Raw genomic sequence first — 14,114 nt, 5'->3', positions numbered from 1 at the left:
AAGACACCTATGCATGATTGCTTTTATCATGGAGAAGTTTCTGCACATCAGCTTCCACACAGTTCTTAACAGACCTGGACCTTGATCCAATAGCAAAGAAGCCAAGATAATTGGAGATCTTGTTCGACTGAAGCCTTCATTTGCCTTCACAGCCATTGAGATTCTAGCATGTTCTTCTACCACCTCTACTGTTGAGGACTTGTAGACCCATGGTTGGGGGCTGGACAGGCTTATTATAGTGGCAACCTGTACTCACCATGTCACAGCACCATCATAGGATATATGTGGCTTTTCAGGAGGAAAAGCATTGACATCTGCTGTCCCCACTACATCCTGGTGGTGCTGCCACTGCTTGGTCCATGACTCTTATTCACTGGAGTTACCTCTGATTATGTCACAGTTAACCTTCCCTGGCACAGCTCTGCCACCAGAATCTGTTTTCTATCCTGACCTCTAAGGCCATTTTTTTTCCCCAAAGTGCAATCTTCCAAACTATAAGTATGAGCAATTCCCTAGTTCCTTGATATATGATCTTACATTTAGCTGCATCAACGTGCATTTTTCAAGGGAGTCATAGTTTCATAGTTTCATAGTTTCATAGTTGGTAGGGTCAGAAGGGACCTGAGGAGATCATCTAGTCTGACGCCCTGCCGTGGCAGGAAAGAGTACTGGGGTCAAACAACCCCGGCCAGATGTTCGTCCAGCCTCCTTTTAAAGACCCCCAGGGTAGGAGCCAGCACCACTTCTTTTGGAAGTTGGTTCCAGGTCCTAGCTGCCCTGACTGTGAAATAGTGCTTCCTAATGTCTAGCCTGAAGCTACCCTCCGCTAGCTTTTGTCTGTTGTTTCTTGTAACTCCTGGAATTGCCTGGGGGAACAGGGACTCTCCCAATGCCTGCTGGTCCCCCTTGACTAGTTTGTAGACTGCCACTAGTTCCCCTCTCAGCCTTCTTTTTTGGAGGCTGAACAGGTTCAGGTCCCTCAGCCTCTCCTCGTAGGGCCTCCCCTGCTGACCCCTGATCATACGAGTGGCCCTCCTTTGGACCCTCTCCATATTGGCCACATCCCTCCTGAAGTGCGACGCCCAGAACTGGACGCAGTACTCCAGCTGCAGCCTGACCAGTGCTGCATAGAGGGGGAGGATCACCTCCTTGGACCTGCTTGAGATGCATCTGTGGATGCACAACAAGGTGGGGTTGGCCTTCCTGACCGTGTCCCCACACTGTTGGTCCATGTTCATTGTGGCATCAATGATGACTCCAAGATCCTTTTCTGTCTCAACACTGGCAAGAAAGGAGTTCCCCAGCCTGTAGGTGTGCCGCTGATTCTTCTTCCCCAGGTGTATTACTCTGCACTTGTCAATGTTGAACCCCATCCTGTTCTCTTCGGCCCACCCCTGTAACCTGTCTAGATCCGCTTGCAGCCTGTTCCTTCCTACTAGCATACCCACTTCCCCCCACATCTTAGTGTCATCTGCGAACTTGAACAGGGTGCTTTCTACCCCATCACCCAAGTCACTGATGAAGATGTTGAATAGTGCAGGCCCAAGGACCAAGCCCTGGGGAACCCCACTGCCCACATCCCTCCAGGTCGAATAAGACCCGTCCATCACCACCCTGTGGGTGTGGCCCTCCAGCCATTTAGTGACCCATCTGACCGTGTAGGCATCGACACCACTGTCTCCTAGTTTCTTACTGAGAATGGGGTAAGAGATCATGTTGAAGGCCTTCCTGAAGTCCAGAAAGACTATATCCACTGCGACACCTGCATTGTGTCATGCTATCCAGACTGCTCTCACCTAACACTATCCTCACTCCACAATTTTTTGTTTTGTCTAAAAATTGTTAGGTTTTATATTTTGTTCCCAAACATTGATAAAGATATTGAATAGCATTGGACCAAGAACATATTTCTTCAGGACCCGATCTGAAACACTCCCATACCTCAGTTTAAAAAAAAATGGCAGTATAAAAAAAAATATTGAAATGTTGTCTGACAGTAAATCATATGTCTTTCAGAAATCTAAGTATATTATGTTGATCCCTTGGTAAATCAAACTTGTAATCCTATAAAAAATCAGGTTTATTCTATATAATGTATTTTCTATAAAACTGTTATTACTGTTTCAGTGTCTCTGCTCTACTTTAATTTTTTATTGCTACATCCTACAATCAGCCTTTCCATGGAGAGCAAACAGATGTTCACATTAAAGTAAATAAATAACAAGCATGAACAAGATTTTGCAGCCACATTTATAAATGATTTTTCCTAACAGCTTACCTCTGCCAGAAGCAAACAAGGATGTAGGTACAATTCCCAGTTTATGATGAATAGGAACATCTGAGGTACTGTGTATAATGTTAGTTGAACCAGAGGCTACTATAGAATGGTAGCAATGGATGTTTCCTTAAGGTCCCCAAAACTAAGGCTTGCTTCAGGGTCAGACCCACCCTGGAATACAAAAAGAATATAGTAAACAACTCAGGGAGACTGACAGGTGCCTAAAAGACTAAAGCGGTTACAAACTGTTTTATGTATTCACCCCCTATTGAGTATCTTGTCAGTCAGGTTATGTCTTCCTGGGAAGTTTACAAAACAGTCAAGGAATATAGAAAATATATTAAAATGATCATATCCTAAAATGCAAGTGAAAGAAATACTACCAAGTTGAGTGTACATGTGTTAGACTTTTCTTGCATGGTTCAAGGAGTCAGTGGCGGTGGCAGCAATTCAAGGATGATCTGTACCACGGCTCATTGATGGGTCTTGAGGTGACCTAAGGATCCAATCCTTGACCTGTATATCTGTCCATAGAAGTTGCAGGTCTTTCAGGGGAGAGTAGGCCATACGCCAAGATTTCTCACCTTTTTCTTTTCCTGCTTTCTTGTTTCTGCTTCAAGGGCAAAACACTGCCTCACACTGGGCTGCCACTTAGCTGGGGTTGTGATGCCAGTGGAGTCAGCAGCCAGCTTCTCCCAGTTCTTTATATCAGTGTCCGTTTTCTTGAGGCATCCATTCATTGTGTCCTTGTAGCATTTCCTCTGGTTGCCACAAGATCTCAGGCCAAAGCTAAGCACAGAACAGAGCACTTTTTTGGGAGTCAAGAGTTGGATATCTGCACCCAATGCCTGGTCCAGCAAAGTTGGTACTTGGAAATCACTGACTTATTGCTGATAACATTGGCTTCAGCAAGGATGCTGGCATTTGTGCAGTGATTTTCCCATTTGATGAAGAGGATTTTCCAGAGGTAAATTGGTAATACCTCTCCAGGCTCTTGAGATGACAACAGTAGGTCACCCTCATTTCACATCCATAATGCATGTATATTAGGTATGTTTTCAGGGGAACACTGGCATTTATCCCCTTTGTTAGTTGGACTGACCAGTCAGCTACTAGTGAATACATGCTATTTAGTTTATACTCACCATAGAACATGCAGCAGTGGGCCTGAAACAATGATTCCCAAAGGGTGTGCCCTAGCACACTAAAGAGCTATGGAAGTGATGAAACTGTACAATAGTACACTTGCATGATCTGTGTCACGAGATAAAAGTCCTCCTTCCTGTCCAGCACTGTACTTTTGCCCCAGCTACTTCAGCAGTACCTACTTCTTTGGGGACTACTGCCACAACTGTTGCCTTCTCCAGCTCTGCCCTGGACCCTGTGCCCTTCTCCTCCCCACCCCAAGATTCCCAGCAGCATGCTGTGCTGCAGGTAGGTGGATACATAGATGAAGCCACATTTTGCAGCATCACTCATCCCCTCCACCCCTCTTGTGCTCCTAGGGCTGTCAGGATGAGTGTGGTGTTGTTTGCTGGCATTAGACCCTGCAAAAGCAGCCTCAGCAGTGGGGGCTGCTTTAGCCCCCTGAGGTATATACCAGGGATCAGGATGGGGGCAGACAGTGGAAAGAGAAGGGCACAGCAAGGTTAGGTCCTGGCCTGCTGCCTTTAAGTGACACAAACTAAATCAGTGATTCTCAGATTTTTGCACCTCAAAGAGCTCTTCCTCTGTATCTTTTCTGAATCTAGATCTGTCTCAGTGATTTTCAACTGGGGTGAAATTCAGAAAAAAAATATGAAGGGATGCCTTGAGGCTAAAAATGTCGAGAACCACTGATATAGAGACTAAGCCTTTGCTTTAAGGAAAGATGTATTTGGTGTCATTTTTTAACATCTCAGCACTAGTATGATTTCCTCTGACAGGGGAATGGAATATGTTATATATATATAACAGTATATATATATACTTTTTCACAGAAGCATAACAAGGGGAGTTGATGCCCTGGGAATGCCCTGTGGGAGCACAGGGAGTGGGCATGTATGGGTTACAAGCAGGGCAGGGAGGGGAACACTGAAGTCTTACCCAGTCTTTCTTTGAAAAAGTCCTCAGGCAAGCTGCTGCAGCAGCCACTGCTGCCTGGTCTGGCTATTCCTCTTAAAGCAGCATCAGCAGCAGTCAGGGACTATTTTAGAGTTCCCTGCATGGCTAAGCTACAGGCTGCTCTTGCTGCCAGGGTGAAGACGTGATCGAAGTGGGGAGTGAGCCTGGCTCCCCTTCTAATTTGGTGCCCATGACGAATGCCCCTCTTGGACACTCCTACTTATGTTACTGCCTTTATGGGTATGAGAGGGAAGTATGCTGCCAATTTTAATCCATAGAAAAGGTATGCTCCAGGTATCAAAAGTATGGGAAGCACTAGCTGGAAGAAGTGTCCTTGAAGATGTAATACTGATGTGTTCTGCAGGACATATAACAAATAGGGTAGCCACTGATGCACTCCCAGAATACAGGCAATCCCCATGGTGAGGGTCAGACCCCTAGCCAATCAGTGGTGGTGGGGTGCCACCTCCTCAGCCAATCAGCAATAAGGAGTGGGGCTACAGGCGTCTTTGGCCAGCAGGGGGGCAGGGCGTTCACAAAAAGACCACCTCACTGCCTCCACCCCTGTTTGGAACCCTTGTTTCTCCTGGCTGTGCATCACCCTACCTCGAGGCACAGCCAATAGAATCGCAAGGACAGATGACTGACATGTATTTCCACAAATGAACTGAAAAACAAAACTTTTTTCAGTCTGGTCCTCATTTAGAAACAGACAGGGGACTCAAGAAAGACCAGCCCTGAGGCAGCTTAATTTGCACCTGAGGCTATTCAACTGTGGGAGCTCACAGGTTAAAGGGACAAAAAGGTCAAATTTGTAAACACCTTGGTATGGAAAAAAATGGAAGCACACTAGTTCAATCCATTGAGGACTCAAAGCTGGGAGACACTGTCAATCTAGAAAGGGATTTGAATACCATACAGGAAGAACTGGATGACCTTAAGATGTGTAATTTAACAAATGGAAAGACGCTTAATAATACAAAGTGTGAAGTCATGAACTTAGCAATTAGGGCTGTGTGAAATGGCTGTGTTTTGTTTCAGTTTTGGATTTGGCCATTTTGGAAGACAGTGATTCATTTCAGTGTTTCAGATCACTGTTCCATTTCTATTTGGCCTAATCTATTTCAGAGTTTCGATGCTATTTTGGCACTGATTCAGAGATTCAGATCGGCCTGGGAGAGGCAGGCACAGCCCCGCACTTCAGATTCTCCTGTGGATCCTCTGGCTGTGCCTGCCTCTGTCCTGGTGGGGGGAGCTGCGGGAGAAGGCCCCATGGCTGTCTTGCCCAGCCCCATCCCCTGCCTGGCCCCAACCTCCCGGCACTTTAAAAGGAGGGCTGTTCTGGACTATTCCCAGGAGGTACCTCTGAAACATTCAAAACATTTCCAAAATGTTTTGGGTGGTTTCGTTTGATTTTGGAGATGTTTCGGAGCCTTCCATTTCATTTTGGATTAGGGTTTCAGGCTCCGAAACAGGCCAAAACACCTCCAAAATGAAACGACTGCCAAAATTTCACACAGCCCTATTACCAATGAATAACAAGAACTTATGCTATGAGCTAAGAACTCATCAGCTGGAAATGACAGAAGAGGAGAAAGACTAAGTTATCTGAGTCAATCTCATGGATCCTATTAGCCATAAATAGGATCCATTCTTGGACAAGTTAGATATAGCATATCAGGAAAAGTATTTCCTGTAGAGATTAGAAAGAATAAGAAGGAGTAGGAAAATGCCAAGGTCCAAGGTACAAATTAGATCACAGTTTAAATCAACTATGTTAGTAATCTTTGGGAGCATCTACATGAGACACTTATTGTGCAGTAGCCTAATAACACTGTGCAGTAGCGTACTGGTAAAAAACCATGCCAATACACTACTGCACAGTGTTATTAAGTGACTGCACAATAAGCATCACAAAAAAAACATGCACAGGTGCTATTGTGCAGTAACTGTAGTCACTGCACATTTAATTAATAATTAAGTACTAAACTAAAGACACAGTAACTACTGCACGTTAATAAATGTGTACACAAGCCTAGTGTTCATAAAAGGTGAATTCAATCTGAAATATAGCCTTTTTGTGCACCTATTAGGATGATCAAGGGAATACATAACTTGTCTCACAAAACAAGAATAAAATAACTTGCCTTGCTTAACCTAGCAAATAAAAGGCTGGAAGGGATATGAGTGCTGTACATGAAAATATTGTGGAACCAACAGTATGGAAGAAGAAGAGTGATTTAAGATAAAGAAAAATGTAGATACTAAAATACAGAACAAATATATGTGAACTGTTAAAAAACAAATGTCTTGAAATAAGAATGGGGAATGTACTAGTGAATAGCAACTTGGGCAGCAGTGAGCACAAGATGATTGAGTTCAGGAAGATAAAGAGTAGTGGACTTCAGAAAAGCAGACTTTGATTTGCTCAGGGACCTCATGGGCAGGGTCCTTTGGAAAGTCAGTCTCAGGGGGAGAGGAGACCAGGAAAGCTGCCTGTACTTTAAATAAACCTTGCTGAGAGTTAAGGAACAAACCATCCTGATTTGCATGAAGACTAGCAAGTATGGCAGAAGACCAGCTTGGCTTAGCAGGGAACTCTTCAGTAAACTAAGTAACAAAAAGAAAGCTTATAAGAAGTGGAAACTTGGGCAAACAACTAAGAAGGAGTATAAGGGTATTGCTTAGGCATGCAGGGATGAAGTCAGGAAGGCCAAAGTACAGTTGGAGTTGCACCTAGCAAGGGATGTGAAGGGTAAAAAGAAGAGTTTCTACAAGTTTGCCAGTAACAAGAAGACGACCAGGGAAAGTGTAGGTCCCTTACTGAATGGAGAAGGCAACCTTGTGACAGAGGATGCAGAAAAGTCTGAAGTACTCAATGCCTTTTTCACCTCAGTCTTCACAGGGAAGGTCAGCTCCCAGACTATTGCACATGGCAGCACAGTTTGGGAAGGAGGTGAGCAGCCAACAGTGGTGAAAGACAGTTTAGGTACTATTTAGAAAAGCTGGGCATATACAAGTCCATGGGGCCAGACGGGTGCACCCGAAGGCACTGAGGAAGTTGGCTGATGTGATTGCAGAGCCACTGGCCATCATCTATGAAAACTCATGGCAATCAGGAGACATCCCAAATAACTGGACAAGGACAAATATACGACCCATATTTAAGAAAGAGAAAAAGGAGGATCCATAGACTGATCAACTCACCTCAGTCTCTAGAAAAATCATGGAGCATATCCTCAAGGAATCTAGTTGGAGTATCAAGTGGAGTGCCCCAGAGATCAGTCCTGGGGCTTATTTTCTTCAATATCTTTGTCAACAATGTGGAAGATGAATAGAGTGTACCTTAAGCAAGTTTGCAGATGACACCAAGCTGGGGGGAGTAGTAGATATGCTGACGGGTAGGGCTAGGATTCAGAGTGAATGACCTAGAGAAATTGGAGGATTGGGGCAAAAGGAATCTCATGAGGTTCAACAAGGACAAGTGCAAAATCCTGCACTTAGAACGGAACAATCCCATGCACCAGTACAGGCTGGGGGCGTACTGGCTGGGCAGCAGCTCTACAGAAAAGAAGCTGAGGGTTACAGTGGAGAATAAGCTGAATATGAGCCAGCACTGTGCCCTTATTGCCAAGAAGGCTAATAGCATACTGGGCTGCATTGGTAGGAGTATTGCCAGCAGTTCAAGGCAAGTGATTATTCTTCTCTATCCAGCACCAGTGAGACCACATCTGGAGTACTGTGTTCAGTTTTGGGCACCCCACTACAGAAAAGATGTGGACAAACTGGAGAGTTTCATAGTTTCATAGTAACTAGGTTCAGGAGGGACCTGAACAGATCATTTAGCCTGACCCCCTGCCACAGGCAGGAATGAATGCTGGGTTCACAAGACCCCAGACAGGTGATCGTCCAACCTCCTCTTGAATTTGCCCAAGGTAGGGGCGAGAACCCCTTCCCTGGGAAGTTGGTTCCAGATTTTGGCCACCCTAACTGTAAAATATTGCCTTCTGATCTCTAACCTAAACCTGTTCTCCATCAGCTTGTGACCATTGTTCCTCATCCCCCCAGGTGGTGTTGAGGAGAAAAGAGCTCTGCCAATTTTCTGTTGATCCCCCCGATGAGCTTGTAGGCAGCCACCAGGTCCCCCCTCAGCCTCCTCTTGCTGAGGCTGAACAGGTTCAGGTCCTTCAGTCTCTCCTCATAGGACCTGTCCTGCTGCCCTCTCACCAAGCAGGTGGCCCTCCTCTGAACCCTCTCCAGGCTGGCCACATCCCTTTTGAAGTGCGGTGCCCAGTACTGGATGCAGTACTCCAACTACGGCCTGACCAAAGTCGCATAGAGGGGGAGTATCACCTCTCTGGACCGGCTTGAGGTGCACTTTTGGATGCATGACAAGGTATGGCTGGGCTTGCTGGCTGTGGTCTGGCATTGGCAGCTCATGTTCATCTTGGAGTCCATAATGACTCCGAGATACCTTTCTGCCTCTGTGCTTTCAAGAAGGGAACTCCCCAGCCTGTATGTATGCTGTGGATTCCTTCCCACAAGGTGCAGCACCCTGCATTTGTCTACGTTGAACCCCATCCTATTCTCGTCTGCCCACTTTTGTAGTCTGTCTAAATCTAGTTGCACTTCTCTCTCCCATCAAGTGTGTCCACCTCGCCCCACATCTTAGTGTCATCAGCAAACTTAGACAGCGTGGTTTCCACCCCCTCGTCCAAGTCGCTGATTAAGATGTTAAACAGTGCAGGCCCGAGGACCAAGCCTAGGGGTACCCCACTGCTCACATCTCACCAGGTTGAGTACAACCTGTCCACCACTACTCTCTGGGTGCGCCCCATCAGCCAATATTTACTCATCCAACTGTGTAGGCATCAATGCCACAGTCTCTTAATTTATTGATGAGGATGGGGTGAGAGACAGTGTCAAAGGCCTTCTTAAAGTTTAGGAAGACTACGTCCACAGCGACACCATCATCCAAGGATTTAGTTATTTGGTCATAAAAGGCAATCAGGTTGGTCAGGCAGGACCTGCCTTTGATGAACCCATTCTGATTGCCCCTGAGCATGATCCTCCCTGCAGGCCCCCCACAGATGTACTCCTTGATGATTCTCTCCAATATCTTCCTGAGTACCGAAATGAGGCTTACAGGCCTATAGTTACTTGGGTCCTCCTTCCTCCCTATCTTGAAAATTGGGACCACATTAGCCAGTTTCTAATCCCCCAGCTCCTGGCCAAATGATCATGAATGCTCATACAGCCAGGCCAAGGGCTCCGTGATGACCCTTGCCAGCTCCCTTAACACCCTTGGGTGGAGGGCATCTGGACCTGCAGATTTAAAAATGTCTAGCTCTTCCAGAAGATCCCGAACTACATCTGCACTGACTGAAGGCCTGACAGAGCTATCCCCAAGACTGTCCCTACCTCTGGTAGGTGGGATATCCCAGTCCCTGTTCAAGAAATTAGAGGAAAAGAAACTGTTAAAAATATCAGCTTTCTTTTCGGCGTAGCCACAAGATTACCATTTGCATCTTACAGGGGTCCTACATTGCCTAGTGCCATCTTCACGGACAGAGGGGACAAGGCTGAACTCCTCAACAAGTTCTTTGCCTCAGTGTTCCTAAGCGAGGGGCACGACAAGTCTCTCACTGGGGTTATAGAGAGGCAGCAGCAAGGCGCCAGACTACCATGCGTAGACTCTGAGATGGTGCAGAGTCACTTGGAAGAACTGGATGCCTTTCAGTTGGCAGGCCCGGATGAGCTCCATCCGAGGGTGCTGAAGGCACTGGCCGACATCACTGCAGAGCCACTGGTGGGAATATTTGAACGCTTGTGGTGCACGGGCCAAGTCCCGGAGGACTGGAAAAGGGCCAATGTGGTCCCCATTTTCATGAAGGGGAGGAAGGAGGTCAAGGGCAACTATAGGCCAGTCAGTCTCACCTCCATCCTTGGCAAAATCTTTGAAAAAATTATCAAGGCTCACATTTGCGAGAGCCGAGCAGGACAAATTATGCTGAGGGGAAACCAGCACGGGTTCGGGGCAGGCAGATCGTGCCTGACTAATCTAGTTTCTTTTTATGACCAGGTTACAAAATGCCTGGACACAGGAGGAGGGGTGGATGTCGTATACTTAGACTTCAGGAAGGCCTTTGATATGGTATCCCACCCCATACTGGTGAACAAGTTAAGAGGCTACGACTTGGATGACTACACATTCCGGTGGGTGGCGAATTGGCTAGAGGGTCGCACCCAGAGAGTCGTGGTGGATGGGTCGGTTTCGACCTGGAAGGGTGTGGGCAGTGGGGTCCCGCAGGGCTCGGTCCTTGGACCAATACTCTTTAATGTCTTCATCAGCGACTTGGACGAGGGAGTGAAATGTACTCTGTTTGCAGATGACACAAAGCTATGGGGAGAAGTGGACACGCCGGAGGGCAGGGAACAGCTGCAGGCAGACCTGGATAGGCTGGACAAGTGGGCAGAAAACAACAGAATGCAGTTCAACAAGGAGAAATGCAAAGTGCTGCACCTAGGGAGGAAAAATGTCCAGCACACCTACAGCCTAGGGAATGACCTGCTGGGTGGCACGGAAGTGGAAAGGGATCTTGGAGTCCTAGTGGACTCCAAGATGAACATGAGTCGGCAGTGTGACGAAGCCATCAGAAAAGCCAATGGCACTTTATCATGCATCAGCAGATGCATGAGGAATAGATCCAAGGAGGTGATACTTCCCCTCTATCGGGCGCTGGGCAGACTGCAGTTGGAGTACTGCGTGCAATTCTGGGCACCGCACTTCAAAAGGGATGCGGATAACCTGGAGAGAATCCAGAGAAGGGCCACTCGTATGGTTAAGGGCCTGCAGACCAGGCCCTACGAGGAAAGACTAGAGAACCTGGACCTTTTCAGCCTCCGCAAGAGAAGGTTGAGAGGCAACCTTGTGGCTGCCTATAAGTTCATCACGGGGGCACAGAAGGGAATTGGTGAAGTTTTATTCACCAAGGCGCCCCCAGGGGTTACAAGAAATAATGGCCATAAGCTAGCAGAGAGCAGATTTAGACTGGACATTTGGAAGAACTTCTTCACAGTTCGAGTGGCCAAGGTCTGGAACGGGCTCCCAAGGGAGGTGGTGCTCTCCCCTACCCTGGGGGTCTTCAAGAGGAGGTTAGATAAGCATCTAGCTGGGGTCATCTAGACCCAGCACTCTTTCCCTCCTATACAAGGGGTCGGACTCGATGATCTATTGAGGTCCCTTCCGACCCTAACATCTATGAATCTATGAATCTTCTTGCTCCCAATGTACTTGAAAAAGGACTTTTTGTTGTCCTTAATCCTGGACACTAGCCTGAGTTCCATCTCTGCCTTGGCCTTCCTAATAGCCCTCCTACACTCATGGGCCGAGGAGGAGTACTCGTCCTTGGTAATAGCTCCTCCTTTCCATTGGTTGTATGCCCCCCTTTTAGTCCTCAGGCATTCCTGAATGCCCTTGCTGAGCCAAGGGGGTTTCTGAGTACTCTTAGCCCCTTAAGTGCTTGTTTGAATGTACAAACCACGTTTCAGAGCTGGGCCTATGAACTGCACTTCATCAGCCTCCTAGGTAGTAGGTACAGAAACTCATAGACTCCGTATAGATTAGACAGTGGAATTCTGACACACTGCAACCTGCTGAACATCCGACTCCCCAGGTACCTCTGCACTTTTACCTCCGCTGCTACATTGCTTTTTCCCTCCCACCCCTGGCCCAGCCTGTCCCTCACCCCCTGACACCTCCATTTCCATTATCACTGACTGACCTTCTTGCCTGCATTGTATGCCAGGCCAGCATCTGGCTTCTTTACTATTCCTTCCATTCAGGACCAGGTGACACACTAACTGCAGGAACTTCCTCAGCCTCACAAAGGGTTTTTCAACCCAAAAGCTTCCTAAGATTTATTTCTTTAACTATTCCAGGATTTTTTCATAATAAGCATATAAACATAAAAACACAAGATAACCCATCGCATATCACGAGTAACATATATCCAACACAACATCTTTACTTCTTGCTGTTAATTCCTTTATAAAAAGAAAGACTCTGTGACAGTTTAGTTTGGCTACCTTAGATGCTGCTGGTGCTGACTGCTGAGTCACCTACGTTATTTTGACCTGCTGCCATTGACAGTGGTGGACCAGACCGAAGCTGTAGGGGAGGAGGGGACCTCAGTGGGGCACACTTCCATGTTGTGCAGAGGCCTCAGCACCAGGAAGGGTGCACCTGAACACAAATACACACACACACAGAGTCACACAGTGAGGGCGCACCTAACAGACACACACTAGGTGATCCTACTTGAGAGGAGTTCTGTTTGGGTACCTTTGATGATGCTGGTGCTATTGGTGTTGAGCCACCTAAGTTATTTTCACCTGCTGTCATTTACAGTGGTGGACTGAGCTGAGGCTGTAGGGGAGGAGGAGACCTCACTGAGGCACACTGCCATGTTGTGCAGAGGCCCCAGTGCCAGGAAGGGTGCACCTGAACAAACACACAGTGTCACCCACCCATGTCACGAGTTTTTCCTGCCTGTAGCCAGAGGTGCAGGGCCCCAGAACCCAGACTCCCCCTCCACTTATCTCCTTGGCAGCTGGCAGGCTTTGTGGCCACATCAGGGCCTAGCAGCCAGGCCTGCAGTAGTTTTCGCTCCCCTGCACCCTAAGAGAGACACAGTTGCACAAGCACCCATGTCACGAGTTTTGGCTGTTAGCAGCTAGGGGTGCAGGGCCCCAGAACCCCGTGCACCTATCTCCTTGACAGCTGGCAGGCTTCATGGCCACAGCAGGCCCTAGCAGACCTGCAGTTTTCACTCCACTGCGCCTTAACACACACAGTGTCACCTATGATATGAGTTTTGCTTGTCAGCAAATTTAAGGTGAAATTTCCCAGAAAGCCCTGCACCTTTCTCCTTGAAACTTGGCAGGCTTTGTAGCCTCAGCAGGGGCTACCACTCCTGCAGTTTTCACCTTGCTGTGGCTTAACACACACACGTGACATGAGTTTTGCTTTCAGGACTTTGAGGGGCAGTTTCCCAAAAATCCCTATACCCATCATCTTGAAACTTGGCAGGCTTCATGCTCGTAGCAGACTCCACTATCCCTGTAAGTCTCATCTGAATCAGCCAAACAGCAACTAAGTTATAGATATTTAATTGATTCCCCATTATACTCTATGGCCGGATCTCCGAATTGGCACTGAATCTTCCAAAGCCGATTTGGCCGAATCAAATCAGAAAAGTGATTCAGAGCTCTGAATCGAATTGCTGGCATCCATATCAGCTGAATATGACTTGAATAGTTCCCTATTCACACAGGCCTATTCTCCATCCTTGGAGGTTTTTAAAACCTGGCTAGGCAAAGGCTTGGCTGGGATGGTCTAGTTGGGGATAGTTCTCCTTTGAACAGGGGGTTGAACAAGATGACCTCCTGAGGTCCCTTCAAAACCTAATTTTCTATGATTCTATGATTTCCCCTGGTAGCCAAAATCATTCATATTCATTAATTAAATAAAATTAATGCTTTACAACTCCGAGAAACTGTTTTTCAACAAACTGCCAAAATTACTCTATCAATTTTATTTGTTATCTATTAGAAAAATGAATGACTTTAATAATAAAAGCAAGATAACTTTTGGTGAGTTTGTGGTAGAATTAGCAAAATCCTCTGGTGATTAGCCTTGAAATTAAATACATGGATATTTCAAATTACAGCA

At 46.8% G+C, this 14,114-nt stretch overlaps 1 long non-coding RNA gene across 5 annotated transcripts in view; it reads right to left on the bottom strand.

Moving 5' to 3' along the window:
* Positions 1-14,114, bottom strand: part of LOC109284386 (uncharacterized) — a 243,873-nt gene that overhangs the window by 147,091 nt on the left and 82,668 nt on the right. For all 5 annotated transcript variants that reach the window (XR_009463079.1, XR_002091830.2, XR_009463083.1 and 2 more), the window contains exon 6: positions 2,279-2,449. This is a non-coding gene — a long non-coding RNA (uncharacterized LOC109284386). The remainder of the gene's footprint in view (positions 1-2,278; positions 2,450-14,114) is intronic.

The sequence above is a fragment of the Alligator mississippiensis genome, chromosome 1 (assembly GCF_030867095.1).
Source record: "Alligator mississippiensis isolate rAllMis1 chromosome 1, rAllMis1, whole genome shotgun sequence".
NCBI classification, from domain to species: Eukaryota; Metazoa; Chordata; order Crocodylia; family Alligatoridae; genus Alligator; species Alligator mississippiensis.
Note: the sequence above shows the minus strand (reverse complement) of the source record. Positions and strands in the feature narration are given on the sequence as shown.